The sequence below is a fragment of the Pleurodeles waltl genome, chromosome 6 (assembly GCF_031143425.1).
Source record: "Pleurodeles waltl isolate 20211129_DDA chromosome 6, aPleWal1.hap1.20221129, whole genome shotgun sequence".
Taxonomy (NCBI): Eukaryota; Metazoa; Chordata; class Amphibia; order Caudata; family Salamandridae; genus Pleurodeles; species Pleurodeles waltl.
The window spans coordinates 235,118,071-235,145,312 of NC_090445.1; positions in this window are offsets into that span (position 1 = coordinate 235,118,071).

Consider the following 27,242-nt stretch of genomic DNA (forward strand, 5'->3'; position numbering starts at 1 on the left):
AAAGGTGGCGGATTGGTGAGTTATGATAGTGTGGGCGGTACATTGTCTGCCGCCTGCCTGTTGGCGGTGACCGCCGCGCTGTTTGTCTGTACCGCCGCGGCGGTCGGAGTGTTAAGTTGGCGGGCTGTGTTGGCGGTTCCCGCCAGGGTCAGAATTCCATTTTTTGGACCGCCAGCCTGTTGGCGGGTTGGCCGCCACTTTAACACCGACCGCCAGGGTTAGAATCACCCCCCTAGTGTGTGGCTTTGTGTCTGACAGTAATGCACTCATGTAATGATGTTCTGTACTCATTGGCATGGATTCACTCAGTGCAATAATTTTGCTGAGTTGATGGACACAGTAAACATAGAAATATTACATGTGAACAAGGTGCTTTGTTTACAGGTGCAAGTGTAATTTCAAATGTTATACAATGTCAAGTTTACAGACCCCACAAGAGAACCTTAGCCATTTGTAGTCCAATCAGAATCCAGGGGTGAGGGACACGTATTTAGACATGGTTAGGAGAAGTGTGTATTAGTGAGAAGGTGTCAAAATTGCCAATAGGTAAGATTTGAGACAATGACAGTACATAGCAGACAAGTCAATAGTGGTTGGGTGAAGAGGGCACATTTCCTGCAGTCACAACACTGGCATGATCTTGAGCCCAGAACTAAGAATATACTGTCCAAGTGGCATAGACTGGTGCTACCGGGTGGTTTTCCTTGTGAATGTTGTTTCTTCCACATCTTCATCCTCAGATGTGTGTGCTGCCTCCTGTGCCATAAGTGGTGCTATTGTTGAGTTTGAGGGGACCACACACACATTAGGGGATAGAGATGTGGAGTCAAAGGTCCTGGCAGCTGCCATTTGCGGGAACACATAAGGAATCTCTGCAGCAAGGAGGAACTGCTGATTTCTCAACACCCCAGCAACATCACAATAGTAGGCAGCCATGTTTTCCCTGAGGGAGGCCACTTCCCGCTGTATGGACTCCAGGGTATTCTGTAGTGCCCCCAGCCTGTTGTCTATCATAGTGCTGCCACTTTGTGACGGCAATTGTTGAAGCCTCTACCACCTGACAGCAGTTTTGTCGATCAGGGCCTGCTGGAGTCCATTTTTTACAGGGAGTGGGTGCCACTGATGGCAGTCCTTAATTGGACTGAGGCACCGCTGCACTCCCTCTAGGCTGCCTGCTATGGTCTCCCTCCCCACCCGCACTTGCTTGGCCAGCTCCTACTGAACACCTACCACTGTCCTCTGGAAGGTGATGTCTGAGTCCTCGAAGTCCAGGGCTGTGTCAGTACTGGCTGGTGCTGTGTGTTGGTAGCTGGGTGGATAATGTGGAGACCCCGCAATGCTGTGTGTCCTCCCTGCGACTGGAGGTGGTGTCTGGAGGGAACATAGGACATCCTAGAGAGTCTCTTCATTGATGGTTGGCAGCTGGTCATTCATGTCATCTGTAAAATCCAGGACAGGCAGGTTGGCAGGAGGCAAGGCATCATCCTCTGCAATGAGATAGTGAAATGTCAATCTTGGATTGTGGTGGCTGTTGACATGGCACATCATTTACTTGCTACTGGAGGCTCAGTGACATGTTACAGACCCAAGGTTGTAGTTGTATATTATGTGTAGCATTGTGCATCACACATGGGTCAAACTCACAGGGTATTTTGGTGCATATTTAGGTGCCCCTAGTGCCACCTGAGCGTTACTTTTTGTGACGCTTGGGTGGCGCAATGCCCTGTGGCGGTTTTACAAGGTGGCGTAAGCGACTTATTGTGGCTTAGGGCCATCTTGTAAAAAGAGCCCGTTCACACGCAGCACTTTGCGTGGTAGGAGCATGCAATCGGTGTTGCTGTGGGTGTGCCACAGCAACACCCATTGCATTTTGACAGTGCCTCAGATTTATGGGTTTTCGTAAACCAGAGTCCTTGCCAAAATATAATGCCATTCCAGAGGTGGCATTGGCATGGTGCAATTAAGTTATATTCCATCTTTTCTCCTCATTTTTAACTCGTTCAATGTGTGCTGCATTTTGCAACACACATAGACAGAGCTAATCACCTTTTAAGAATGTCTTTGTGCAGAAAGGTGCAAAAACTCTGCGAAATTCTGCATGCTGCGTAGTGCTGCCTGGCTACCACCCTGGCTTATATGGCCCGACCCTGCTTAGCTCTTGTGAGATCGGGTGCAAGTCTCCACCTGCACACTTCCTTTAACCAACTCCGCTCTGTCACAAACTTGCTACAGAGGGTCAAGCACACCCCCCTGTCTTGCACCAGTCTTGCAATCGCTTTCTCTGCACTTACACACAGCCTCAGACCACCCTTTCCTAAGGGCCCAGCACTAGTCAGTAGCAGACCAGCTCACCACCAGTAGCCTGGTTTTTCACAAAGTGTCTAGCTTTGCTTGCCACTGGGCTGTAAAGCACTCTTTCAGGCCACACACATCTGGTGGGGGCTGCCAGACTACCACTCAGCAGCTGATGCTCCACCAGTCTCCAACTCTCCCTGCTGGGTTCTGCACTGTACCTCATTACTCTGGGGATACAGGTTATTTTCAAGTAGCGCTCTGACTGCACATTTCCTGTTTTCCAAGCACAGACCCTCCACCCCTCATATGTAAATACTGTCCATGCCCAATGCCAGCCTCCAGGTGCACACAGAAGAGAAAGTGAAATGAAATCGGTCTTACCTGCCTTAAGTCAAATGCTGTCTGGGTACGAGGTCCCCGTTGCTAGCGGTCGGGCTCTCTGCCTCCCTTTGCCACTGAGCTGCTGAGAACAGTGAAAGAAGGGGGGCCTGGATTCAGAGCTAGCACAGGAGCCGCCCCTCAGGAGCAGCTCCATGCTGACATGGCAGCCGGGCAGAATAACGTGCAGCCCAGTTATGGGCCACATGGTGCAAGTGCAGATTGTTTTTGCTTGCGCTGTTTGGCCCATAACTGGGCTGCAGACTAGTTATGGGCCACACTTCGCAAGCACAGACAATCTACCTCTATGTGGCCCATAACACAAGTGCGGTAAGCTCTGCTCAGCTCCAGGGCTAGCCAAATGTTTGACCAAAGTCCGCACTCCAAGTGGAGTGACAAAAACTCCTTTGGCTCTGCCAGTGGAGCGGAGCTCACCACCCACCCTTACTCTAGAATTCTCATAACCTTTTGTAATATTTCATCATAAATGGTATTGCTCTCACCAAACACTAAAATGTCATCTTAAATGAATATTACTCCATGCTCCCTTCCAAAAATAACTCAGACTCTGGAAGTCAGCAGCTGCCAATGCTTATCCAAACCACAACTGCTGGAATTCTGCTGGAGTTAAGAATAATTATGTGCTCAAAACTTTTCAGCTTACAAAAGGAAAGGTCAAAAACCTTTGGAAATACTTTTATTTTGACGTAACAACTCTCACCGCCTTATCTACAATTATCACCTTTTCATGGAAAATGTGAAGATGCCCTTGGTCAAACCAACACAAACAGGAAGATCATTTTTTCCTATGCAGAGTTTCCCTCTATTTTTATTTCGAAATGTTAGCTACTTGAACCCCTACATGTTTATTTTTTCTCAACTGTACACTTCCAGATGTATGTCTGGTTCCAAAAGATGGGCGAAAATGTTATCATCAATTTTTCCTTCCAGATTCCCTCATTAACCAGAACTGGAGTCAGCTTAAATCTTTATTGGAACTCTATCAATAGTCAGATGGCACTCTGGTTTATTTTTACTTTGAGTCATCCTTGAGATTCAAAACAAAATTGCCACGTAAACTCATAATGTTTTTCGTTTTCCCAGTTTCAATCTCTGATCCATTTTCCTCAGAACTTTTTGTTTCCTCATATACACATTTAACAAGACTCTTCTTTTTCCTATGAATCTTTGCGAAATGTCGGTAATACTACAGTTACTACATTTTTGTTTTATATGCTGGACAATTTTTGTTATTTGCCAAGAGATCTTTATTATCACAATGGAAGCACTTCCTTTCCATCATAGTAGTTTTCTCCTTGGAATAACCATTGTACCCTTTGTCTAACATGTGATTTGTCACTTTGTAAATGGAATAATTTTCTTTATCATCTTGCTTCAGTACCATTGCACACCTGCCAGAATTTTCAGCTTTGCGTGCAATGGCTAAGATGGCATCATGCAAGGAGTCACTATTAACTTATAAGAGGTGGGGTTGCTCACATACATGACCAACTGATATCTGCCAAATCATCATTTATTGCACCAAACATGCAATCTATTGACATCTTTTTCAAGTTTAGCTTTATAGTCATCAGCAGATTCACCTTTCTCCTGCTTGCGTTGATAGAAATTGTACCTTGTAATGCCTATACAGACTTTTAGTGCAAAAATGTGTCAAGGTCATGTAAAGCAGCCCTCAAAAACATCCCATCACCCATGATGCGACTATAAATTTTCAATCCATATGGACCCAAAGAATGAAGAAGAATTTTCCGAATGAACGGGAGCAACACAGTTTACAAAATATCTATCCATTCAATCAACCTCAAGGACGATTCTTGCCCCGAAGACCAAAAGGCATGAAGTGGACTAATCGAAAAGTTCTATTGTGCCATGACAGGTACAAAAAAACTGAGTAGAAGCTCTGTCCAGTTAACTTATCAAGGCTGGCTGCAGTAAAACAACAGTACACTCTCACACACACACACACACACACTTGTTTGGAAATGTTTCTTTAAAAATGTTCAAATTACGGATTATGACTGCTGGAGCACCCGCAGAGGTCTTCTTCCCACCTAGAGTTCAGAAACCACAAGCGCTCTGGTGAGACACAATATCTTATCCACAAATTGAAGTCGACTGCATCTTTGGACTCAGTGAGGAGTGTGGTAGTCAGAATCATTTAACACAAATCAATAACATAAAAACCATAAACACTATAACCAGTTTTTAACACTAAGGGGGTCATTTTGACCCTGGCGGTATGAGACCGCCAGGGCTAAAATGACGGAAGCACCGCCAACAGGCTGGTGGTGCCTCCAGGCGTATTATGACCACGGCGGAACTGCCGCGGTCGCACCGCCAGGGCCGGCGGTATTCCGCCACTTTTGCCCCGGCGGTTGTAATCCGCCAGGGCAGCGCTGCCCAGGGGATTACGAGTCCCCGACCGCCAGCCTTTTTCTGGCGGTTTGCACTGCCAGGAAAAGGCTGGCGGAATGGGGAGTCGTGGGGCCCCTGGGGGCCCCTGCACTGCCCATGCCACTGGCATGGGCAGTGCAGGGGCCCACTGACAGGGCCCCATGCAGCTTTTCACTGTCTGCTATGCAGACAGTGAAAAACGCGACGGGTGCAACTGCACCCGTCGCACGGCCACAACACCGCCGGCTCCATTTGGAGCCTGCTCCTATGTTGCGGCCGTGATCTCCAAATGGCCGCGGCGGGGGTGCAGCCACATTGGCGGCCGCACGGCGGTCAGATCTTGGCAGGCGGCTGATGCCGCCCGCCAAGGTCGTAATGACCCCCTAAGTCCCTCATTATAACCCTGGCGGTTGGTGTTAAAGTGGCGGTAATACCGCCAACAGGCCGGCGGTAATTACTGCCAAATTATGACCATGGTGGAAAGATCTCCGGTAGACAGCCAATGTACCACACCAACCGCCAGGGGGGAAACAACAGCCACCATGGCGGTAGCCACCTACAGCCATGCAGAAGTCAATGTTCCGCCTACCATATTAAGAGACATCAATCTGCCACCTTTTCGGGGCGGTGCCAATGACATCAAAGGCCTGGTGGAAACTGAGCTCAGAAGGGAAAGGACTCACCACTGGAGACACAGGGAACAACCACGCTGCCATGGAGCCCGAGCTGCATGTCTTCCCCATGATCTTCTACGTGATGCTCCACCACGAACAACAAACACCGGCGAAGATGACGGCGGTGAGTACAGCCACCTAACACACAAGGGAGGGGGAGGAAAACGACAGTGACACACACACGCAACACACACACACACACCCAATACCATATACACAATCAGCAGCATTACTAAAACATTTTACCCCGCAACTCCAATGAATAATGCAAGGACAAAACGATTTTGAAAAAGTGAATGTAATGAGAGCAACATATCTTTACAAATAATTTAGGCAAGAGATTAGATATATACATATGTACATAAAAAGGGACACAGCCCAGTCCACAATGTTCATAGGCCAAATGGCCACAGGCCAAAGTCCAAGGCCACACATGTCACCTGCATCAACACAGAGAGAACACTGCATGGCATCAGTTGATAATAGGCAGGCACCACAGGGGAATGGGGGATGGAGGGCACCTCAGCCGGGAGATGGAACAACACCACTTGCTGTGGAGGGGGCAACATGCCCTGTACTTTGTCCTGGGGAGTGCAAGGCCACAGTCTCTTGAGTGAGTGACTTGCCCACTTGCTCTGGAGGGGGCAGCATGCCCTGTGCTTGGTCGTGTGGAATGCAAGGCCACAGTCTCTTGAGTGGGTGACATGCCCACTTGCTCTGGAGGGGGCAACATGCCCTGTGCTTAGTCCTGTGGAGTGCAAGGCCACAGTCTCTTGAGTGGGTGACACGCCCACTTGCTCTGGAGGGGGCAACATGCCCTGTGCTTGGTCCTGGGGAGTGCAAGGCCAGAGTCTCTTCAGTGGGTGACTTTCCCACTGGTTCTGGAGGGAGCCTCATGCTCTGTGCAATTGATCCTGGGGTATCTTGGCAATGTGGGTATCTGACCCACTGGTTCTGGAGGGGGCCTTGTGCCCTGTGCTCTTTATCTTGGGGTATCTTGGCTATGTGGGTGTCTTACCTACTGGTTCTGGAGGGGGCCTTGTGCCCTGTACTCTTTATCCTGGGGAGTGAAAGGTCACAGTCTTTCAGGTGGGTGTCATACCCACTGTATTTACAGGGGGCAAGCCACACAGCAGTCCATGGAAGAAGGATTACATACCGTCCATCGGCGGTGACAGCTGCTCAGTGGTGGTGCTGCTGCTGGTGAGGGGAGGCTCCAGCCCATCCCCTGCAGCCTCTGACGGCTGCCCACTGGAGGAGGTGATGCTGCTGGTGGGGGGATGCTCCTGCCCATCCCCTGCAGCCTCGGACAGCTGCCCACTGGAGGTGGTGGTGCTGCTGGTGGGGGGAGGCTCCTGCCCATCCCCTACAGCCTCGGACGGCTGCACAACCATGGGTGGTGGTAGGGGCTCTGTCACAGTTCCTGCCACAGGCCCCTTGCTCTTCCTGCCTGCTGGTGCAGGCTCCGTGCTCTTTCTGGCAGCTGGGGCAGACTCCTTTACCTTCTTAGCAGCTGCTGGGACAGGCTCCTTGCTCTTTCTGGCAGATGGGGCAGGCTCATTTACCTTCTTACCTGCTGGGGCAGGCTCCCAGGTCTTTCTGACAGTTGGGACAGGTTTCTTTCCCTTGAGGCTGCCTGGTGCAGGCTCTTTCACCTTCAGGACATGTGGCCTGGATCCTTTTCCACCACAAGTGGGTGAGGTGATGACTGGGCCCATGGACTTGGTGGCTGAGGTGCTTGGCTGGGTTCTTCCCACCCTAGCCATATGTGCAGGACGGGGGGCGAGGGGTAGGGAAGAGGTCAATGGTGGATAGGAACAGTTTTTAGGGACATTGGGACGGGAAAAGGGAGAAGGAATGGGAGTGGAGGAAGAGGGAGTAGTTGTTTGAGGTGTCCTGCCTGTCTGCTGATTTTGGGTGTAGGTGCATGGCCTGAATGCTGTAGTGAGGTGAATGGCTGTTGGGTGTATGAGTGCTTGCATTTGTGTAACTTGGGGGGGCAGACACAGTGGGAGAGGACACAGGGGACGTGTGCATGGCTGTTGTGAAGGTGTTGTGCCAGTGTGGTGTGTGTTCTGCTTGGTGTAGTGATGATGGTGGTAGTGGATGATGATGTAGTGCATGCAGGTGTGAGTGTAGACGGAACTGGGAGGGAGGTGGAGGAGGAGGGGGAGACAGTGGAAATAGTGGATGTTGGTGTATCTGCATCTGGATGGTGTTTGTGTGAGTTCCTGTGAGATGACGTGTGGTGCTTGTGTTTGCCTGTACCACTCTTGTGTGTTGTATTGTGTGCATGCTTGTCTGCCTGTATGCTTGAGGTGGGTTGGGGTTGAGGAGACTGGGACTGGGAAGAGGAAGTTGGAGCGGGGAGGGTAGAACCAGTGACAATGGCTGCCATCAAAGAGGAGGCCAGAGCCTGGATTGATCTCTGTTGGGCCGCCAATCCAGTGTGAATGCCCTCCAGAAATGTATTAGTCTGTTGCATCTGGGCTGCCAGCCCCTGGATGGCATTCACAATGGTTGACTGCCCTACAGAGATGGATCTCAGGAGGTCAATAGCCTCCTCACTCAGGGCAGCAGGGCTCACTGGGGCAGGGCCTGAGATGCCTGGGGCGAAGGAGATGCCCACCCTCCTGCGTGAGCGGGCACGGGCAACTAGCTGAGGGGCTGCTGGGAGGGCGGTGCTGGTACGGGGGTTGGTGGCTGTACCTGTAGCTGGAGGGGTCACAGAGATGTCCGCCACTACCAGTGAGCTTCCATCACAGGAGGTACCTGGGTCAGAACTCTCCCCTCCAGTCTCTGCCGTGGTGCTCCCCCTCGCCCTCCGTCCCACTGGTGCCCTCAGTGTCGGTGGACTCTGCTTCCTGGGTCCTGTGGGATACAGCTCCCTCCATCGGCAGTGACTCTGCTCCTCCGCCAGATGATGCTAATGCACATAAGGACAGGATGACAAAACAAAAAAGGGGGGAGATATAAAGGATACACTTGGTCAATGGCTGCACCAACACCACAGTTGGCGTACGCAGCACCCTCACACACAGGAACAGCCCTACGCAATATGCCATAGCACTACCAGAGAAACAGTTAGCAGCCAAGGCATGGGGAAGGGCACACACCGCCAAATGTAGCACACCTGGGACCCACCCAGCCCTGACCAGTAGTGGATGCCTACGGGCTAGGTAGCAAGATTTTCCTTTCTGATCATCCCTAGCCACCAAGGGACGTATGCTGCAATGTCAGGCCTGGCCTGGGTGCAACCACTGACACACATCCCCCACCCGGATACAACCCTACCATGCTTAAGTAGTAATGATGGGCATTGTACCCACCCCCTTGTGGCTGCTGTGATGCCCTCAAGCACCCATCCAGCTCAGGATAGGACACCACCAGTGTGCGGGCCATCAGGTGGGTCAGGGTTCGACGCCCACCCCTTCCTCGTTGGCAGACCATCCCCAGCTGGGCCTCGCCCGTCTTCCGTGCCCAGCATCTCAGGTCCTCCCACCATTTGCAACAGTGGGTGCTCCGCCAGCCATAGACCCCCAGGGTCCGCACGTCATTGGCGATGGCACGCCATATACCCTTCTTTTGATGGGTGCTGACCTGCAGAGGAAATACACACAGGAAAATAGAATTAGTCAAACAGTCCTGCCTGTTACACTTATGGCCCACCATACCCCTTCACATCACAATATGCACACACATGGCCCAGCACACAACCAATACCCCGCCCAGAGGACATCCACCCACACCCATAACACGAGGCCTCCACTCACATCACTCCATGCATTCATGCCACATGCATCGTGCCCACATTGTACTCACCTGTAGGTCTGGAGGCCTGTTAGAAATGGGGTTTCTGGTTGGCTAGGGTATGCACCTAAGCCAGGCAGAACCCACCCACTCTAGTCAGGGCAAGGGAGTTATACGTTCAAGATAACACCTGCTTAGCCCCTTGGAAGCTTGGCACGAGTAGTCAGGCCTAACCCGGAGGCCATGTGTAAAGCGTTTGAACAACACACACAACACACGACGCAATACGTACACTACAAAGTAAACACAACACTGAGCTATGTAAAAATTAACTGTATTGCACAAAACATAATTAGTCCAAACATTATACGTCAGTAATACCCTGCTACCTTAGCAGTTGTCAGAATGTTACACAAGTTACTAATACTCTGCAAGAATAAGCAGTTGTCACATTAGAACACGTAAGTACTCAGGATTCTGCAACATAAGCAGTAGTCAGGAATCACAGTAAATAAATGAAGTTGTCATAGAAAATCTCATACAGGCCTATATCAGGAACATTATAAAATTATATGGCAAGCCGTATCAAAGAAAACATACATCAGCCTATCATGCCCATAATAGGAACATGTAGCAAATATATATCCTTAGAAAAAGGAGCCTGGAGCGTACCACCCTCCCAGTGTCCCCAAAAGTACCTTGTTCTGTAGAAAAAGTCACTCCTAGTGCCTGGGAGGATAAGGTGGGGCCCCTGGTGCACCTGTGCACTCAATGGGGGCCACGTTCGGCTCCAGGGGGATAGGGCCGGTCGGCACCCTCTCTGATTTCCTAACTGGCCCCTCTGGGCCCTGCGAACTCTGGGGGGGGGCCAGGCCTCCACTGGCCCTACCTCTAAGGGGGGGGGGGCAACCAAAAATGTCCAAAGTTAAGTTACTGGGGCGTTTGCGCCCCTAAGGCGGTGGCTGGGGGGAAAGGAACTCCCTTTCCACTCCCCGTGTCCTGCGTTTTGGAGGCAATCGCCCGCGTCCTCGGGGCAGCTGCCCAAACAAAGTTAAGTTGAAGCAGTGGCCTCTGATGAGGCTTTTCTCCTGCACCGGGGGGCGGTTGCACCCGACCCGGTGCGCAAGCCGCTCCTCTGCCCCTTTCCCGGTGTTTCTGGTGAGCAGGCACCAAGGATGGTGCCTGCTGGTGCCCCGGGGGTGCTTCTGAAAGTGTGATTTGTCCCAGGGGCACAGTTGGAGCGCACTCGCTCCTATCTTTACTGCTTTTGGTGGCCTGGGGGCACTGGATGGAGCACGACGCCCTCCGACAATTTAAAAATATACTTGGGCTGCGGCTGTAAACTCAGGCAGCCTGTGGAGCGCTTTTAAAAGCGCTTGAGGCACATCTTGGACCCCGGGTTGTGACAGTGATCTCCTCACCACACTGCACTCATTGGAAGCGCCTCCGTCCTTTTACAAGTGCTAAAAGGCGCTTTTGTGGAAAATTGCAGCACTCCTCTGGCTTAGAAGAACAGGGGTCAGGGGCCACAGCACCCTGCTCCTGGGGACCAGCAAGAGCGGGGAGGAGCACAGGGCTGGCAGGCCTAACAATAGGTCAGCAAAAGAGGTGCAGGTGATGGCAGTTCCTCCTAGTGACCAGGCAGGTCACAGGGCAGCATAGCAGTCCGAGGTGGTCCTGGTGAGTCCTTTCAACAGCGTCCGGTGTCCAGTTTCTAGTAAGTTTTCTGGAGAACCAAGAATGTCCAAGATGTGGGTAAAATTCCCCTGTACTTATACTCAGTTTGCAGTGTCTCTTACAATGAGGAGGAGAGGGGGTTCCAACCAGTTACAACTGGTTCCTGGAGTGCCCCTTCCCTCCTCCAGCACAGGCTCCAAACATCAGTGGGGGGTAAACGACCCTATTGTGCGAGGCTAGGGCACAGCCTTTACAAATGCAGGTGTGCCCCGTCTCTCCCTTTTCTCAGTCCAGGAAGACCATACAATATGTAGATGTACCTCTGTGACACCTCCACCCTCCCTGTGTACAGGCTAGTTGAAAAGTATGCACAAAACCCCAACTGTCAGTCTGCCCAGATGTGGATTGGAGTCAAGCTGCAAAACACCAAAGACATAAGCACAGAGAAATGCTCACTTTCTAGAAGTGGCATTTCTGTAATAGTAATAAGAAATACACCTACACCAGTAAGCAGCATTTCTTACCACCATCACAACCATACCAAAAATGCCTATACTACCTCTTGTTAATCAGACAATACCCCTTTACACATAAGGCAGGATATTTCTGATGCAATCCTATGAGAAGGCAGCACTCACAGCATTGAGACACCAAGTTGTGCTGTTTGTCACTACCAGGACAGGCCACGCAACCTGGCCTTCTACATAGATGGCACCCTGCCCATAGGGTAGCTAGGGCGTACCTTAGGGGTGACCTAAATGTAGTAAAAGGGGAGTTCTAGGCCTGGCGAGGAAATTTAGATGCCAGGTCCCTGTGGCAGAAAACTGTGCACACAGGCCCTGCGCTAGCAGGCCTGAGATAGGTTTGAAAGGCTACTTCAGTGGGTGGCACAAGCAGCGCTGCAGGCCCACTAGTAGCATTTAATTTACAGGCCCTGGGTATAGGGATACCACTTTACAAGGGACTTATAGGTAAATTAAATATGCCAATTAAGCTTAAGCCTATCATACCGATTTTACAAGGGAGAGCACATGCACTTTAGCACTGGTTAGCAGTGAAAAAGTGCTCAGAGTCAGAACGTAGGCAAACAAAGGTCAGAAAAATAAGGAGGCAAAAGGCAAAAAGTCTGAGGAATGACCCTGTAAAAGGGCCAGGTCCAACAAGACCCATACAGCAGTCCATACTGGGGTAGGACCCCACCCACCAGTCTCTCCAACTCTGCCGAAGTGAAGGCTGGGGCCCTTTCCCCAGTCACACGAGCCATGGTAGGTTCAAGACACAGGTCACAGCAGCACATGCAGTGTAGGTCCTCTCCTGTTGAAGATCAGGCAGCAAGTGAGGAATCAGATAGAAAATGGCAGTCACGTCTGCGGCGGTCCATACCGTCACCTCTGGCGTAGATCACCATTGGCCACTGTAACCCATATGGTCCAATGTTATCCAATGAGGAGTTGCACTGCAGTTCCCGACCGCCTCCCGCAACGGCGCACAACCTCAGTGGAATTACTTTACTTCCACATGTCCCTCCACACAGGACAGGCAGACGCCATTTCTGGGGGGGGGGGGCAGGCCCTGGATATTTGCTGCATCACTGGTGATTTGGGCATACTGTACAAATCACACTTACCCATTACAAGTTAACAGCATGCAAAATTCTGTTGTAGCCCCATTGTTCAGTTTGTGACCGGCTCCTCACTCTTTTGCCCCATAGATTGCTACCGCTAAGGATGAATAGGAGATGGAGACATACCCCAGTGTACAGACCCCTGGTGGACTTAGCAACAATGGAGGACAGGCACATTATCCTCAACTATAGACTTGACAGGGCCACAATCACAGAGCTGTGTGCCCAATTGGAGCCTGACCTGATGTCTGCTATCCATCTCCCCACTGGGATCCCCCCTCTTGTGCAAGTTCTATCAATGCTCCATTTCCTGGCAACTGGTTATTTCCAAGTGACAGTGGGCTTGGCAGCAGGACTGTCACAGCCAATGTTCTCGCTAGTGCTAACAAGAGTGTTGTCTGCCCTGATTAAACACATGTGCAGCTACATTGTATTTCCCCAGGTTGAAGATTTGGCCACAGTGAAGGCCGAGTTCTATGCAATGGGACACACCCCCAACATAATTGGGGCGATTGATGGAACACATATTGCATTTGTCCCCCCCTGTCAGAATGAACAGGTTTTCAGAAATTGGAAGAGTTTCGACTCTATGAATGTGCAGTTGGTGTGCTTGGCGGACCAGTACATCTCCCACGTCAATGCTAAGCATCCTTGGTCGGTGCATGATGCCTTTGTCCTGAGGAATAGCAGCATCCCAAATGTGATGGGCCAACTACAGAGGCACAGGGTTTGGCTAATAGGTGTACCCTGGTTCTCACCCAGTATATGTTGGTGTATGGGTATGGTGTTGGCCATATGGGATAGTGTGTGGCTAAATGTTGTCCCTCAATATTTGCAGGTGACTCTGTTTACCCTAACCTATCATGGCTGCTGACCCCTGTGAGGAATGCCAGGATAAGGGCAGAAGAACATTATCATGAGGCTCATGGATGAAACAGAAGGATAATAGAAAGGACCTTCGGCCTCCTGAAGGCCAGGTTCCGATGCCTCCATCTGACAGGTGGATCCCTGTGCTACTCACCCAAGAAGGTCTGCCAGATAGTAGTGGCATGCTGCACGTTGCACAACCTTGCCCTGAGACACCATGTGCCTTTTCAGCAGGAATAGGAGACTGGGGATGCCCATGTGGCAGCAGTGGACCATGTGGACAGTGAGGATGAGGAGGCCGAGGATGAGGATGAGGACAACAGAACATCAGTGATCAGACAATACTTCCAATGACATGCAGGTAAGACAGTGTTACTTCACATTTCTATTGTATTTGTTGAAATTTCTGTGGCACTGGCATGCTGCTATTTCCCACTTCTATGCCCATCTACTGTACCCTTTGGAAATTAATTTTGCAGATGTTGGTGACCTCACATATGTTCCTGGTGTGATCACTGCAGCCAGCTATAGGTCATTAATCTATGCCCATTTTCTGTACAGTTGAATTGCAATGTTTGTACCTGTTTAAATGAAAACATACTTGAAAAATGTGACATACTCCAAAATTCTTTTTTTTTGCAAGGGTGTTTCTTGAAGTGCTAAACTTTTGAGGGGCAAGTGCAATGGGATGAGATGATTTTGGAGGAAAGTCCAGGGTATTGTTCCAGTCTATTTGTAGCACAGATGCATTGTCCAAGGGGACATAGGAAGGGGAGCAATGGCAGTTCAAGGTGGACAGGGTGGGACACAAGGGTGACAATCAGGAGAGTCTAATTTCCTGGCGGGGTCTTGGCAATAGTCTCTGGCTTCTGTCTGGATTGAAGGGAATGTTTGCGGGGTGGTTCTCCTTCAGCAGGGGGAGGGGTCCTGGTGACCTGTGAGTCCTGTGGCGGGCCTCCTGTCCACTAGCAGCAGCGGAGTCGGAAGTCTGTTCAGATGTCTGGCTAGTGGCAGGGGCCCGTTGTTGTGTGACTGCCTCCCTCATACTATTGGCCATGTCTGCCAGCACCCCTGCTATGGAGATCAGGGTGTTGTTAATGGACTGGAAGTCCTCACTGATCCCCTGGTACTGTCCCTCCTGCAGCCGCCTGTTCTCCTGCACATTGTCCAGGATCTGGCCCATCATGTCCTGGGAATGTTGATAGGCTCTCAGAATCTCTGCAAGTGCCTCCTGAAGAGTTGGTTCCCTGGGCTTGTCCTCCCCCTGGCGCACAGCAGTCCTCTCAGTGTCCCTGTTGGCCTGTGCCTCTGTCCCCTAAACCGTGTGCCCACTGCCACTGACCCCAGGTCCCTGATTGTCATGGGTTTGAGGTGTGCCCTGGTCCCTGTAGAGGTGGACACACTGCTGATTGACGTGTCCTGGGGACAGAGGTATGGGTATGCTTGGTGGGTGCTGTGGTGGTGTTTCCTGATGTGGGAGGCTCTGTGGTGGTGTGTGACTGGGCCTGGGTAACCAACTGTCCAGAGGTCCCTGATGGGCCAGGTTGGTCATCCAGATCCTCAAGACCAGAGTTGCTGTCATCACTGTGGGCCTCTTGATTTGGGGGACTGGATAGTGCTGGCACCTCCTCTCCAGTGACATTGGCTGGGGTACCTGTGGGGATGTAAATGATGTGTTATGGTTTCTGTGTCAGACATGTTGTGCATCTGTGACTTGCCGTCTTTGATTGTATTAGCCCTGGCAGCTTTCACTTGTGTACGTTGGTGTATGGTGGGATGATTAGTTCTCTATAGTGTGCATGCTTTAGTGATAAGTGTCCATGCAGGGTTGTGAGGGGTGTCCATGCATTGGTGAAGCATGCAGGGCTTGGCATTGGGATGAGTGTGATGTGCTGGTGGGGTGTGTGGGGAGTGGTGGAGTGATGGGAGGGGGTATGTGATGGAATGCAGGTAGGGGGTTGATAATAGTGGAGAGTTGACCTACCAGAGTGCAGTCCTCCTCCTACTCCGGCCAGGCCCTCAGGATGCAGGATTTCCAAGACTTGCTCCTTCCATGCTGTGAGTTGTGGGGGAGGAGGTGGGGGTCCACCGCCAGCCCTCTGGATCGCGAGTTGGTGTCTTGCTGCTATGGAACGTACCTTCCCGCGTAGGTCGTTCCACCTCTTCCTGATGTCATCCCTAGTTCTTGGGTGATGTCCCACGGCGTTGACCCTGTCCATGATTCTTTGCCATAGCTCCATCTTCCTAGCTATCGATATCTGCTGCACCTGTGCTCCAAATAGCTAAGGCTCTACCCTGATGATTTCCTCCACCATGACCTATAGCTCCTCCTCTGTGAATCAGGGGTGTCTTTGTGGTGCTATGGGTGTTGTGTGAGGTGCGTAGGTGAGGGTGTGTTGGGTAATGTGTTGGGGTGTGTGATGTGGGGGACGTGAGTGGTGTATAGGTGTGAGTAGTGTGTAGCTCTGGTTGTGTCTGTGGTCTTGCTGTCTCTCTCTGGTGGCAATTGTTTGTAATGGTAAAGGGTTGTGGGTACTGTCGGTGTGTGTTTTATAGTGGTGTGAGTGTGTGTGTGTGGTGTGTGTATAGGTGTCAGGTGGGTGTTGTTTGAATTGTCCACTGTGGTGTTGTTTTGTTTGTGTTTGTGTATTTTGAGCGCAGTGGTATGTACTGCCAATGGTTTACCGCCGTTGAATGTCTGCCGTGGTGATTTGTGGGTCATAATGTGGTGGGCGTAGTTCTGTTGGCGAAACAGTGTGGGTTTTGATACTGCCAGTTTATCACTGACCTTTGGTGTGTGGCGGATTTGTGTATGTGGCTGAATACTGACGGATTGGTGTATGTGTGTCATAATATGGTGAACGGATATCCGCTGCGGCAGCGGTATTTTGGAGGCAGTCAGCATGGCGGTAAGTGGGATTTACTGCCAATGTCATAATGAGGGCCTAAATCACACTCCAAATGAAATAAAGTTTCAGAGCTTTATTACAATCCCAAAATCAAAGTAACTTATATGGTGCGCAAAACTAAGGTGTAGACATACATGAAAAACATAGGCTGACCAAAACGTCTAAAGAGATTTAGCTTACTAAACATCAATACTGTTAAACACTCCACAATAATGACATGAATGTGCAAAACCACAATATGCACATTAATTTCAGATTTCAAAGCAGATGATGGTGACATCAGAAAATCATCGAAATTCAATTTGACAATCAATTTTCAGGGCTGGGCCATGCTTATCTCTAACACGAATTTGGACTTGTATGTGTGGTAACGGGCTAACACATGCGGGCAAAACAAAAGGAAAAGACAAAAATAATTTGGAAAAATCATCTAACTAGGGTAACTCACTTAAAAAATGTGTTGTTGGTGTAATTATCTAGGCTGTATAGAAAACAAAAAAACAGATTTAGTTTATACCTCTCCTCATGAGAGAGCAGACAGGAAAGTTTTGTCAAGTAGAGCATTCATCTTCTCGCGGCATCCGTCAACAGCAGCATGAGGACAGTGCAGAACACGGGCTGCACATTGAACAGGTCAGCAGTTCAGAATTGGTTTGGGCATATTAGTACTGGACAGCATATCAATGAGACAATTAGAACTAACAGGAAACTCATAACATACAGACTAAAGATGGCAGAAGACTTGGAGAGGGACAGGAGGTGACAGCATGAACACCCAAGGAGAACTCTCAGGCTTCGGCAGACCGCAGCAGACTGTAACAGGAGTCACTAATTAGAAATGTCCAGGAATCTCTTGATTGGTCCTCCAGGTGGGCTCATCTTATGCACAAGATTCAGTATCCAATGGTAGCTGATGACACCATCAAGTTTGCAGCTATTCCAGATTCTCTCAGACAAAGCGCCTGGTCATTTCGATGATTTCATACAGTTTGGCCAAAATATTACATTTTCTAGTTGATTGTTACTGCAGGATCCTTTCTCACGGTACACAGGAAGAGCTTAACAATTCTCACATGAAAATTAATAAGGTTTCCTGTCTTGTTCCACAGCTGGAACAAATATTGTTACTTAGCATAGAAGCATATTCTCCGTCTTCAATACAGTAGGACATTCAACATCACGTCAGAAACTCATGTTTATAAATTCCATTAAAAACAATATAAGTACAATTAATTCATATTCATTTAGTACTTTTAATATACTCCATTTCTACTGTTTCTGTTAAAGATAATATTTTCAAAGTAAATTCTTATCATCATTCTCTCAATTATGAATGCACAATATCATCATGTTAAAACATGATGTCAAATATGAATGGAGGCCACATTGTGCACCATATTTCAAGTGTGCACATTTTACCTTTCCATGTTTATTTCTCTGCTAGACTCTTAAATGAAGGTTTGTAAGTCACTATGGGCCTCATTCCGACCCTGGCCGGCGGCGGTAGCCGCTGGCCTGGCGGGGCCCGCCAGAATACCGCTGCGCGGTCAAAAGACCGCCGCGGTTATTCTGGGTTTCCCGCTGGGCTGGCGGGCGACCGCCAGAAGGCCGCCCGCCAGCCCAGCGGGAAACACCCTTCCATGAGGATGCCGGCTCCGAATGGAGCCGGCGGAGTGGAAGGGGTGCGACGGGTGCAGTTGCACCCGTCGCGATTTTCAGTGTCTGCATAGCAGACACTGAAAATCTTTGTGGGGCCCAGATACGGGGGCCCCTGCAGTGCCCATGCCATTGTCATGGGCACTGCAGGGGCCCCCAGGGGCCCCACAACACCCCATACCGCCATCCTCTTCCTGGCGGCCAAAACCGCCAGGAACAGGATGGCGGTATGGGGCTCGGAATCCCCATGGGGGCGCAGCAAGCTGCGCTGCCATGGAGGATTCCCCAGGGCAACGGGAAACCGGCGGTACACCGCCGGTTTTCCGTTTCTGACCGCGGCTGTACCGCCGCGGTCAGAATGCCCATGGGAGCACCGCCAGCCTGTTGGCGGTGCTCCCGCGGTCGTTGGCCCTGGCGGTTTTTACCGCCAGGGTCAGAATGACCCCCTATGTGCTAACTTCTATACCACTAATGTATTAGTAAAATTTGATCTCTATCATGATCCTCACCTGCTTTCCATGTCAAAAATGAACACATACTTCCACTTCCACAAATATGCTAATAATTCTCCCATCAATCTGCGCTGTCAGCGCGATAGTTGCTGATTCAAAATGGCACCCCTGTAAGATCATGTTGCGTAACCCGTCTTGCGTGCAAAATGACGCAAATGCATTCAAACACTTCAGCATGTGACAGAGAAGAAATTTGGAATGCAAGGAGGATGCAGTGAGAATTTCAAAAGATGCAGTCATTTTACACAAACGATAAGGGTGATTGTGTATTTGAGTATCCATTTACAGTATTCACAGCAATTCTTTCTTCTTTGCCATACCATTTAAATTCAAATGTAGTTTGAATACCTTCACTTCATATCTTGATGGAAACTGTTGAAAACAAAGTAGTTGCTATTAGAATCCAAGTCGGGATGTGCAGGCCAAAAGAACTGTAGCTTGCCACCAAATTGTTATGGACAGATCACTCTACCCTAATGAGAAATCTTCTTTATATTTAAGTTGCAGCAAACATGGAAAGCAGGTCCTAACATCTTCTCTGCCCACAGTCATCTGTGCTTCCACAGAACATCCCACGCATCATTGGAGACTGCACTCTAGAACTTAAACAGCAATATCAAACCCATGACACAAAGCCATGGCTTTCACTTGGGAGGCCCGGTCCCCACAGGCTGTTAATGCCAGCCAGAAGGCAGAGGCTCCTGGCCTGACTATGGAAGGGTGGTGCCTCACCTGTATGGGTTTGCTAGGTTTCAAGATGTCCACCAGTTTGCTTGTTGGTTCCGCCTGTTGGCAAAAATGGCACCAGTGACATTTCATTCTCAAGGTTGACCCAGCCAATGGACAAGTATTGGTGTGCCAAGTTAGCGAACCATGTTAGCAGCAAAGCATGCCTAATTTGAATTATGCCCAGATCTACTAATTGTATGTTTTGTGTAAAAGTATTTATGGTCTGGAAGCTAGAACACATACATTTTGATCACTGATAGGGATGGTCTCAGGCACACCAGCTTTTTCTATCTTTACAGACAAATTGTGGCACAGAATGGATTGGCGTCACATTACACTCATGGAATGAGATGAAATCTCATGCTTTGTCGCCTAGGCGTACTACAGTGTTTTCATGTTGATAAACTTCAGGAGGCTCACCGTGCAGTGTGCAGAAGTAGTACAGCAGTATTGTTGTTATGCTTGGGCTTTGTAAGTGGCTAATGTGATTTGCTCAAGAGACTGAGAAACACCAGTGGTGAGGAGGATGACTGTCAGATCAACGGCACGTGGGGAATGACACTATTGCAAGAAGAATGACTATGTCGAAATAATGGGCAAAATGATTGCAAGCACCACGCCGAATGAAAGGAAATTAGCTCCACTCTGACTACAATAACTTGAAAAATATATTATTAAGAGAGTTGTTAGCGCTAGTGAGAGCAGATCAGTTTTGAAACACTGAGTAATGTTAAGCAATTATTATGTTCAGCAGCTGCCGCTGCAAATCTCAGACATGTAGACGTTCTTCTAAAAGCAATGCTGACAATTATTTTTTCATGTTATGCAAATGCTTTTGCAAGACGTACTGTTTTTTTTATCCAATGGCATTATCATTAAATAGATGTATATTGTTGGCAACATGTTAGTACATTGCATAATACGTTATAGTATAGTCAAACTTTTTTACTGCTCTAGTTGATTGCTAGTCATTTGAATTTATATTTTTATTTAATCAAAATTTTATTGTTTTTACTTAAGAGACCAAGTAGAGAGAACGAAACAGTGCAGTCGGTCTGGAACATCAGTAATAAAAGGTAGACAATTCATGTTAATATGTCAATTACTCCAGTCCATAGTGTGTCCACCACGTACCTCAGACATTCTTGTGCTTGTGGGGGCATCATCTGGCAGCATACAACAATTCTTCAAGTTTAGGCCTTGCTAATATCAGTGATGGGTTGGCCCCGTTCCTGGCTCAGCCAGTGTCCCGCTTGTCAATGAGGGTCCCAAACCTACCCACGACATCTCCACTCTGCCACCCGCACACATCCTCAAGCAGACACAAGTGCTCCACTCTGAGGGAGATATCTGTAGGCCGCTCCAAGACCCGTGTCAAAGTGCAGAACACAGCAATATCAGTCAATCACAGGTCAGGACCAGACCAAATAAAAGAAGTCCTCTGCACACCTGGTGCGTGCAGAGGATGGGCTCAGTCAGGATCGTCACAGCCGTAACAACAGCAGGTAAGTGATGTGAAGATATTTCAGTTGAATCAAGCAGAGTCTGCATGATATCGCAATTTCAAGTGAAGCCAATAAAGCCTCGTTCCATTCACAGTCTTCAAGCCTTCCCACCCGCTCTTCCTATTTGACCTTCAAGGAGATAAAGATGTAAGTAAATCCATTGAATTACAAATGTGCTATATTCCCCCTTTCTTCAGGACTCCCATCAGTGTTTGGGCCTCCAAAGAGTTAAATTAGGGGATTTTCTCAAGGGATTCCCTGTAGGGGCCAAGGGCATGCCGGAGTTGAAGGAATCTATGATACTGCAAATGGTGAAGCTTAAATTCTGCCTGCAGCTATTGAAAGGACTTCATGTGGAACCCCCTGCAGACGTTCCCCTGCTTAGAGATACCCATTAAGACCCGGTTACCAAAACCCTCCAGGCCATATACCTGTCCCAACCAGTGGCCCCTCCCATCCCATCCCGCACAGCACAGTGCCGATCTCCACACCAGCAAGATCACCTGGGAAGGGGCGGGGAATCGGAGCCCCATACACCATATCCAAAATGGAGTCCCACCCCATTGCGATTATTTCATCCAAGGCTGCCAGATACGCCCAATCTCTGTGCATTCAATTATTGAGGACTACTGGTTAGGATGCCCAGCAGTACAGGCCCTCATCAGCTGTAGTGATTCCCCCATCATATGTAGACGAAGTACATCTGGCAAAGGTTATACGTGGTGCTTTACCTACCACAAAGCACCTTAAAGTGGCCTGTATGTCTGTGAACTATTGTTGTGGAATCACATTAGGGAAGGTTTGGAGAGTGTAAAGGAATTTTGACAAGACCAGCATTTTAAATAACACTAACCTCTCTCCAGAATGCTGAGACATAGATGAGCCCACCTATTCAAGTCTTTCTTCACAGTAGTGACAAGGGGCGTTAAGTTCAAAGACCAGGTAAGATCTGGGAGCAGGGAGACATGGATTTCCAAATATTAAAAACATAACTGGCATCTGGTTCTGCCAAACCCCACAACAACATCACTGGATCAGAAACAGCAGGGACTTTGACCAGTTAACTAGAGGACCTGGTGCCCGTCCATATATATCATCCACCTGGAATAGCCTAGGTGAAATTGGGTCGAGACAAAAAGAGTAGACCATCGCCCTTATATGTAGAGAAAGATGTTCTTTCAGTCCGTCTTCCCCAACCTGCGCATCTCATCTGACCTACATTGCCAGAGGCTCCATTGCAAAAGCAAAGAGCAGGAGTGACAATGGACACCCTTGCCTGATTCCCTGCTGGATCTGGAAATCCTGAGACAGCACTCCATTCATGCAAACCCGAGCCCTGGGGAAGGTATACAACACCTGCACAAATGTTATAAATCAAGGTTCAAAGCCTATTCACTGAACACGTCCCTTATGAAGCCCCAACCTAGAGAATCAAAGGCCCTCTCAAAATAAATAAGGAGAATGGCACTGGACCCAGCCATTTGGTGACGTTATGCCAAGGCTGAGTGTACCATACGTATACAGTGTCTGGTGCTATGTTGGGGTAATAACCTGCATTGGTCTGGGTGGATTAGGGATGGCAGTACTTTAAGAAGCCTGTTGGCCAGCACCTCTAGGTAAATTTAACTCGCTCTTACTCAGTGATATGGGCCGGTGAGATGGGCACTCCTCCGGAGGCTGCCCTTCCTTGTGGAGAACCACATAGTAGCCACATCTAGTCCTTCCAGAAATTGGCCCTTTGCTATGGCCTCATTGTACATGGGCAGCAATGGTGGCAGCCGTTACAACCTAAACCTTTGGTAATATTTCTGTGGAAAGTCATCTAGCCCAGGAGCCTTCCCTGGGTTCATGTCTTTAAGGGCGTCTTCAAGCTCCTCCATTATTATGGGTTGTTTTATGTCTGCATGTTCCAGTGTGGATATAGGCCTCAGAGACAGATCCACTATCAGGGGTGCAGAGCTCTCCCAAGAGGGTCTCCCCCTCCATACGTAGAGGGCCTGGCAATAGCCTGGAAATCCATGTTTGCTTCCGTAACTTTCCCCAAGAATCACTTGGTTGACTTCCCCATGGGTTGCCAGTCAGTAGAGCAGTTTACTAGAATTATCCACCAAATCAAACACCCTGCTAGTGGATGTCATCCAACACTGGCAAGCCTCGTCAAAGTATAGTTGCTGCAGCATTGCCCTATTGATTGCCACCTAATGGCTTTCAACCTTCGCCATCTCTCTCTCCCTCTAGGCAAACTTAGGTGTGACTGGGTGATTCCCCGCATGTTAAGACTTTCCCGTCCTCCTCAGCATCCCAGGGACTCCACTGATTCCTCATTCAGTTCTGTGAATGCCTTAAATTCCTGTGACCGGAACTGTGAAACATTTCTATAGGTGAGGCACCATGCATTCAGTTGCCAAATTGGATGACACTCTCCACTCGGGACCCCCACCTGTATCACCACTGGAGAGTGGTCTGAAATGTCTCTGGACTGAATGTTAGCCCCATGGTTATAAGCTGATCCACCGCTGCAGTAAGAAGAGGTCAATCTGTGCATGTCTTGGGCTGCCGTGGTGTGTGTATATTCAAGAGTCGACAGGTGCCACACTCTCCATGCATCGCAGAGGCAATGCCTGGTGGTCCATGTCACCCACCAGCACTCCCCTCTCCACTCACCCCTTCCTACTGCCACGCGGTCAACCCATGGGACCATCACTGCTTTAGGTTACATTATATTGCTGGCAGAAAAACCATTTTAGAGTTGATCTCAGGAGCTTCTAGGCAACTGCAAGGCAGCACTATGCCACCAACTAGGAGGCCCCTTTCTGGGATATCCCAAGCCATGATGACAGATTGAGCTCATCAGTATTTAGATCCCTCTCCACACCCATGGCTCTCTGGCCGATAAAAGGGCTAGGGTCATGCTCTGCTCCTGGCCAGTCTGCATACAACACCAACGACCCGGGTGATCCTTCTGGGGCTTCCTGCCTCCGCCTAGAGTTCCCACTTCTACTCTGCAGCACCCAACTCATGGTGGTCTATAGAGTGCTATCCACAGAGGTTCCTGAATAGTGGGGAGTTACACTGCAAGGGTCGTTGTTCCATTGCCTATTGCCAAGCAGCTGTCGGGGTATCAAAAAAAGAGGGATTTGGAGGCATGCACCACCCTAAGCAGGAAATTGGAGTTTGTATAGCACCTTTATTGCCTGCAGCTTTTGTTTCACAGTTTCAAACTATTTGCATTGTTGCTGTACCTGGCAAGTGTAGTCAAAGAATTTCAGGATTCTGGCAAACTGGTATTCCAGTTTGCATTTTTCCCCAGCCCCCCCCTACGGATCATGTCCCTGTAGTTTAGTACTTTAGCAATCATTGGGTGCGTGGACGCTCCTGTCAGGGGCCCCACCACAAGATACTTGTGTGCTCCTTCAACAACAAAACAGGATGAGAGCTTCTCCGCCAGCACACAGGATGAGAGCCACCACTCCAGAAAGGGATCTGAGGCAGCCCCCTTTTATTCCTCAGGTAATCCAAAAAAGGCACAAATTGCTCCTTTGTACACAGTTTTAAAGCACTACACCATCACTGTACCACCAACCAGGGTGTTCTTCCAGCCCTTGAGTTTCACTCACCCCTCCTGCTGGTGGCCACTACTGTCTAGGAGAGAATACCACCTCCGTCATTGCGGGCCCAGCCAAGGCCTCCTCCCAGCTGAATGGAGGGCCACGCTTCTGCTCTACTGCAGTAGGCCAGGCAAAACCCAGGACCAGTCCCCTAGACAATACCTGCAGGGAGGCATCCCACCATCTGCTGGCCAAGATTTTCCACAGGCCTCCCAAGGGCCCTGGAATCACCAAGTCCAAACAGTTTCAAACCACCACTCAATTGATGGGCGTCATCTTGTAGGAGGCTGTGCGGTGCGGGTTGCTCTGACCAACGGCTCCATGGAGCCACCGAGGTGCTAGGTTTTCCCTGGGGAGTCCCGTGTGCTCTCTACCATCAGCAGCACGATGGGACCCCCCAGGTTATGCCAGCAACAGGATATCAGTGGATGGGGCTTAGGTGGTTGGCACCTCAGCAGAGATCGCCTGCCCTCCTGGGCCGTATTAGCCACACCTCTGAATTTATATTCTTTTTAAGATGTTATATTTATTTTGTATATGATATTGAGAAATGTTGTTACATCTGTATATATAAAATTCTCAATAATAGTAATCAAACAAAAAGAATCTAAATGTAATCTTTCTAGTTTTACTATGCATCTATTAGACTATTTTATTCGCCAGTGGTAATCCTATGAAATCCTATGAAATATTCATTTGGTGCTCACTCCACTGTCAGCACCGCAATGGGGACCCCCAGGCTATACCAGCAAAAGAATATCAGTGAATGGGCTTAGTTGGCTGGTAGCTCAGTATAGAGCACTCTCCATCTTGGCCGCCAGGGCCACGTCCACGAAGTTACATTTTTTTTCAGATGTTATATATATTCTGTATATGATATTGATTACTTATTACAACTGCATACCTGAAATTCTCATTAAAATTTATTGAACAAAATAAAATCTAATTTTAATCTTTCAAGCTTTGCTTTGCTTTCACTAGGATATTGTATTGGTCAGTGGTAATTCTATGAAATCCTATGAAATATTCACTTGGTAGTAAGACAGATCACCTTGATTTTATTTACTACAGCACATTTAACCAAGAATCTGTATGATAATTAATTTGATGATACAAAAACATTTTGGAGCAAAGTACAGAGTAACTAAAAGCAAGAACAATTTAGTTAAAACACTATGGCGACAATGATTTATAGATCAGTGGTAATAATAGTTGCAAGGATAATGAATTAAAATAGTAAAATCACAGTTTTGTTGCCACTCCTCAAAATGAGGAGTTCAAGTAAGATGGAAAAGGTACTGATTTAGTTGTCCAAATGTTAAGGCTGCCAACGGCCTGTTAAAAATGAGGTCTTTGGTTGGCAGTCAGTTTGCACTCTGTCCAAGCATGGTCCCTCACTCTAGTCAGGGTAAATGAGAAACACACCTGGGTAATCCCCGCTCACCCCCTTGGTAGGTTGGCATGAGCAGAATGGACTAACCCCAGAAGTAATGTGTAAAGTATTTGTACCAACACACATAGTAACACAGCGAAAACACTACAAAATGGACACCACACTAGGTTAGAAAAATAGGTAATACTTATCTAAATCAAACAAGACCAAAATGGCAAAAATCCAACATACACAAGTCAAGATAATAATTTTCAAAAGAAGAAGGCCCTCATTACAACCCTGGCGGTCGGTGATAAAGCGGCGGTAATACCGCCAACAGGCTGGCGGACAAAAAAATGGAATCACAACAATGGCGGAAACCGCCAACACAGACAGCCACTTTAACACTCTGACCGCCACGGCGGTAGCAACAAACACCGTGGTGGTAACCGCCAACAGACAGGCGGAAGTCAATGTACCCTCCACAATATTACAAGGCACCAGTGCACCAGCTTTTCTGGGGTGGTACCAACGCCATCAAAAGCACAGCGGAAACAGTCTTTGGAACGGAAACCACTCACCTCACGACAACCAGCGAGGAACCAGGACACCATGGAGCCCGAGTTACAGGTCTACCTCCTCATCTACCAGGAACATCAAAGACACCGGCGACAACCACAGTGAGTACTGCACCTAGCACACAGGGGAGGGGGGGAGGAAAAAGAGAGTGACACACACACGTAACACGCAACACCCCCACCCCCCAACCACAACAACATACACACACACACATCCAATTACATCACAGATACACCCCGTCAACCCCTGGAAGGACGCAAGGACCAAATAAAATGAGTTTAACGAGTGTAATAATCGAAAATTCAGATAGGCCAAGATAACTTTAAAACATCAGTATATACAAATATTCACAGCAAGTACACAAGTCCGTATACTGTCCCATTAAATGTCCGTGGACCAGTGGTTGCAAAAATAATGGGCGAGGCCCACACATGACACATGCCTCAAAACGGAGAGAACACTGCAGGGGCATCAGGTCGGAAAAAAAAACAGGCACCTCAGGGGGAAGGGGAGGGTGGGCACTTGAGCGGGATGATGGGACGACGCCACTGCTCCTCGAGGGGGCTCCATGCCCACTGCCTGGTCCGGGGGAGTGCAAAGCCACAGTCTCTCAGGTCACTCAAGTGGGTTCACTGCCCACTGCTTGGTCCTGGGGAATACAAAGCCACAGTCTCCCAAGTGGGTGGTTT